Source organism: Indicator indicator, chromosome 4, assembly GCF_027791375.1.
Source record: "Indicator indicator isolate 239-I01 chromosome 4, UM_Iind_1.1, whole genome shotgun sequence".
Taxonomy (NCBI): Eukaryota; Metazoa; Chordata; class Aves; order Piciformes; family Indicatoridae; genus Indicator; species Indicator indicator.
In genome coordinates, this window is record NC_072013.1 from 12193630 (window position 1) to 12199629 (window position 6000).

Genomic DNA, 6000 nt, shown 5'->3' on the forward strand with positions numbered 1-6000 from the left:
GTGAGGAAATAAAGACTTTGTATGTTTGTTTGTTTTTAATTGCAGCTACTGATATTAATTGCTGCAGTTATTCTTTGTGAGTTTTGGGCCACTCTCAGGAGTTACTTTGTATGTACTTGCCAGCAATGAAAAGTCTTCTTTAAATGCAGTCTCCTTTGTTTTGAGACTGATAAAATGTTACCAGCACCATGTGCTTCTTGCATGTGTTGTCTTTGTTCATCATCTTGCGCTACCTATGTTTTTCAAGAGCGAAACTGCTACAACAGACTTCTGAAGGTCTAAAAATGCTAATAAATTCCCACAGCTCTGGTTCATAATGGCCCACAACTTCACTTGGTTTTGAGTGAAGCTTTTCAAAATTTGTGTCTTTCGAGAGACTGACAAGTTCTCTGGCTTGTGTCAGGAATTTTCAAAGTAGGTAGGCAGCAGAGTGCAGTGCTCTGAATGCTCAAAGACACTAGTGCTCAGGGTAATCCCATCATGTGCAACAGTTTTCATCAGCATTGCTCATTGGCAAGCACAAGAAAATAACAGACTTCTCCATAGACTTTTTGCAGGGCATATTGGACAAGTGTTCTGAGTGTGTTTTCTATCAAATCATTCCTTTCATCAGCACTGAAAAAGGACTGAGTGTTGTACCTCATTCATTTATTATTTGGGAGAAAAAGATAACCGAACAGGATTAAACATAAAGAAAGAGAAAACTTAATTGCCTCTGTCTCTCAGGTTACCTTTGTAACATGCTGTTCCCATCTATATTCCATGTTTTTTTCCAACTTTCCCCTTTGCTTTAGATTTCTTTATGCCTCAAGAAGTCTGTAATGGAAGAGAAATAAGAGCAGAATGTTTCCTTGATGCTGCAAGTACCTGAAGTCTACTTATGGACTGAAGGGTCTCAGTTCTCTGACTTTGGGTGCAGGCACACATGCCCAGTCCCAGTGGAACACACACAGCAGCGATACAGCTGGAAAACATGAGCTCCCATATGGGTATGTGGTTTTTAGTTATTAAGGGTTTGATACCGAGAGAGTTGTGCATCTGCTCTTCTGTCAGTAGATGTCTTGCATGTAGTTCTACGCTTCAGTATGTGGTGTCTTGGATGTTTTAGTTACCAGCCACTCCACCCTTGAACTTAAAGAGCTCTTTCCGCTCCTGGGGGTTTAGGGCAGGAAGAGCAGACCACTTCCCTGTTAGTTCTTCTCCTCTCAGTATTGGCTAGAAGTAGAATAACTAGCAATACTTTTCCCCAAACAGAGAGTTCCCAAAGTCAATGGGACATTTTTCTTTCTTAGGCATCACTGCACCTGGATTATTTATCCACATAGTTGATCTATCATCCTGTCTGTTTTATTTTTAGGCTGTGCTGGGTGTTTGTTTGCATTTAGAGCTGATTCTTTTTGTTTCAACATTCCCATAGCTTGATATTTTTATCTTGCCAGAACTTGGAGCTTGCTCTGTTATTTTCTTGAAAGCAAATAACATTATCATGAGGTACTAAGGAGACATGAATTGCAGGTCTCAAGATTTTGGACTAGAAATCAAGTTTAGCACCAGTTTTTGTCCTGAGTAATTGCACTACTGCAGAATTCAGTCTGCATCAGTCTCAGCTAGGTACAAGCTATGGTTGTCGTTGCAATGTAGTCATATCACTGAGAATGGACCAAATGCAACTCAGCTAGCAGTTTGCTTCACTGTGCAAGAAATATGCCCATCCCGTGTCCCTCCCAATTCTTTCCCCCCCCAAAATCCAGCACAGCTCCATGTATTGTTGTGCTTGGAGAAGAAATCCCAGATACTCATTTTCCATATGGTTATATGCATACATGGTGCCAGAGTTAGTCTCATGATGGAAGACTAGTCTTAGGCAGTGTAGTATCTGAAGTGGTAGCTAAAGCCTAGCAGTATGTTTAGTGAAAACCTTGAGGTTTTGCATGTAGTATTGAGAGGTCTACATAAAAATTTAGGGTTACACAGACTCACTCAAGTGAAGAAAGGGGATAAAGGAATGGGAGGGAGACTCAGGGATCTGTTGCTTAAGCATCCTGACCTTTAAGTATGAAGATAGTATGCATGTGACTGCAGCAAGCTGTTAATTTTTTAGTGAATAAAATCTCTGAAATAAAGTGTGATTTATGATCTGAAGTATGTGTGAACTGTAGATATGATTGACTGTAGTTGGATATTACCATCTATTGCAGCTTGGTTATTTCTTGATGGAATTTGTCACAGTCTCTGTCATATTCAGATTGATGCACTGTTTTTTCAGTATCATTTATTCACCTGCATTACCGTTTATGCATGCTGAGGTTATCTCTTTATTTCTCTATTTTCAGGAACTGTGCTGGTGTCTAGAAATTAACACTGATAAGGCTGTACCAGATAGGATATAATCCTAATTTGAACATAAATATTCTGGGCAGAGGCTAATACAGTTTGACCTAAGTTACAAATAAAAATGCCATCAGGTGGTGATCTCTGTTAGCCTTTGCCCTGACATGATTTGGTTTAGACTCTCAGCTTCCAGCCCACAAGTGTGTAATACAAGCCTGAAAATACATGAAATCTGAAAAACTCAGGTTTGCCTTCATACTGCCAGAACTTATTGACATTAATTGTTTTATACTTTTTTATCAAACAAAATACTAAGATTTTCTAAGTTCAGTCATCTACATTTAATCTGACTTCAATCCGAGTAATTTTTTTCAATTTCTTATAAAAGTGAGGTCATATTTCTGTATTGGAAATGAGAACAGGAAATCGAGACTCAATTGCACATCTCAATGACCAAAAAAAAACCCCAAAAGCATTTAAACTCTTCTGATCGATTTGTATCCTGACTTTAGAGCAGATGAAATGTGTCAAAAGTAAAAAGAGGAGAAAGAATTCTGGAAACTGAAGGTTAATGACAGTGGACTTTATTTCAGGTAAAACCCTTTCTCATTGGTTCTTGATCCTTATTTTGGATTGGCTTCAAGTGGATCATCTCATTTACTTTGAGAGACACCTTATGTTTATGTTTTAGCTTCCAAGAGGTGTTAGTTGTTTTCTATATTACTACATTTTCTCCTGTTAATTAAGGCACAGATACTCCTTCCCCTTTCAGCATGTATTAAACCCCTGCTGGAGAACGATTCCTCACAGCGTCACAGCTCAGAGAAGCAGGTGTTTGACTAATGTTCAGTGAAGATGAAAACATTTAATGACAGATGTTCAGAGAAAAAAGAAAACATAATCATTATTGCTGGGTAATTATAAATTAATTGAGTTTTGCTTTAATTGTGCCTTAGTCCAGAAGAGCTGGAAGTGAAGTCCTGATCATCGTGTATGTCTGTGGCTCAGTGGGCTGCTGACTCTGCTCCTGTATATCCTGGAATATATTCAGATATATGTCTGATAGTTTAAACACACCAGCAAGGGTAACAGCAGCAATTTAGCCATACCTAAAATGAAACTTGTCATAGCCTAATTATGCCTTCATTCAGTTCAACCCCAGATGAAACATACGTACACAACACTGAAGTCCTAGTGGTAGATGCACTTGATAAAAAAGCCTGTTGAGCTGAATCCATTCAAGAGTTCACTAGTTGCTGTTTTGAGAATATGTCTTGGAAAATAGGATGAATGTGAGATACTTTTTAAACTCCTAATGGCTATCAAACCTATTGAAAACTGTTTGGCCCTTCCAAATCTGGCGATCTAAGAGTGTTTAAATGCTAATTAAAGATACTTATCATCTGGAATGGGAAACCTTATTGAACTCAGTTCACAATGTTAGCCTTTTCTGCTGACAAGCTATTACATTCTAGAAATGATGGGCTAATTAACAGATCATAACCATGGGGGAGGCTTTTGTTTGCTTTTTTTTTCCTGAAAAGAAAACCAGTATGTTAGCAGATGAACTTGGCAAGCAGCGTTGTGTCCTTCCTGTGAAGAGATCCTTAGTCAATGTTCTTGTTGGACACCTGAAAGCTTCTCAAGTCTTTTCACTTGTGGCAGTGGTCTCTCAATGCATTCTAAGGGAAGAATTAAGACTATTTCATGTTTTATTTTGGACTGAGTAGAATTTTTCTCCGTGTTTATACTTCGTTCTTCTGTGACTCTTTCAAGGATGAAAGGTGAAAAAATGTATTCTTTTTGTTTGCTACCTGCTATTTTTGACCTGTTATGCCTTGTTTGTGGATCCCTTGTAAGATAAAACTTTTCAGCATGTTCCATTATCACTGGTTCTAGTTGTTTGGATGCTACTTGAAAACTCTATAGAAAGAAATATTTTTAAAATTTAATTTTTTCCCTTCCCCTTTTTCATCTTTTTTCCTATTTTTTTTCTCTTTTTACCCCTTTCTTTTCTCTTGTTTTTTTTCCTCTTTTTACCCATTTCTTTTTTTCTTTTTTATTTCCTCTTTCTATTTTTTCTTTCCTCTTTCTCTTTTGCTCTTTTAAAAATTTTTCTTTTAAGACAAAAGCTATTTTCCACTTTGCCACTCAGTGTTTTGAGTATGACAGAAAAATACTAGCATGGGTATTTTAAAGCAAAAAAAAACCAACTAATCTTCCTTAACAAAAAGGCATGCATTGATGCCTGCCTGTAAAGGTATAAGAATCTTCAAGATCATCCAAACGGGGCTGGAAAATTTGCTGAATCCTCATGGGACTGTTGGTGAGAGAAATGCTAGTGGTGACTTGTTCCTGCTCTGTAAACATAGCAGTCCTTGTAAGCCCTTGTGTTTCCAATAGTGTCATTTAGGAGATGTACCTTGCTGCTGAAGCTCCTTTTAATGCCAGCCAGCCTAGAAGAAGTTGTCACTGATAAAAACTTGTCCTTAGTATAGTCTTGAAAAATAATCAGATAGTAAAAATTGTAGTCTCTGTCCATGGTCACCGAAAGACATCAGGCAACTCCAGAAAAAAATCAGTATATCCAGATGGGTTTGGTAGTTTGTGTAGAATCATAGAATCAGTCAGGGTTGGAAGGGACCACAAGGATCAGCCAGTTCCAACCCCCCTGCCATGGGCAGGAACACCCCACACTAGATCAGGCTGGCCAGAGCCTCATCCAGCCTGGCCTTAAACACCTCCAGGGATGGGGCCTCAACCACCTCCCTGGACAACCCATTCCAGGCTCTCACCACTCTCATGGTGAAGAACTTCCTGACTTCCAGCCTGAATCTCCCCATTTCCAGCTTTATTCCATTCCCCCTAGTCCTATCACTACCTGATATCCTAAAAAGTCCCTCCCCAGCTTTCTTGTAGCCCCCTTCAGATACTGGAAGGCCACAATAAGGTTACCTCGTAGTCGTCTTTTCTCTAGACTGAACAGCCCCAACTCTTTTCAGTCTGTCCTCACAAGAGAGGAGCTCCAGCCCTCTGCTCGTCCTGGTGGCCCTTCTCTGGACACCTTCCAGGATGTCCATATCCCTCTTGTAATAGGGGCTCCAGACCTGGATGCAGTACTCCATGTGGGGTCTCACCAGAGCTGAGTAGAGGGGTCCCATGGACTTGAACACCTTCAGGTTCTTCAGGTGATCACGAACCTGATCTTCACTTATGATGGGCAGTTCTTCCTTCTGGTCCCTGCCATTAGCTTTCATGACTATTCCAGGAGTGTGGCCGAAGGCCCTTGCAGTGAAGACTGAGGTAAAGAAGTCATTGAGAACCTCAGCCTTTTCCAGGTCACTCACATTAACTGCGTAGTTCCATATTAGGTTGCTTCTGCTTTCAGCTGAATGTGATGCAGCTGACGAGCTTGCTTACTCTGTGGATCTGTAGTGGGTTTTACGCTTTCTGATAGTCCTGACCACAAGAGTATTGCCCTAAATTTCATTGTGTACTGAATGTAAGGTATCTGAGAGAAGAGATTTAAGCAGTTCTGACATTTGTTGTAGCATATTTTTTTGCTTCTCTGAACCAGAATTCTTAAGCTGTTAAATCATTATCTAAAGCTGGAGCTTCTCTGTAGACTTATGGAGCTGCTTCTTTCCTTCCACTTCACAAATTTTGCTT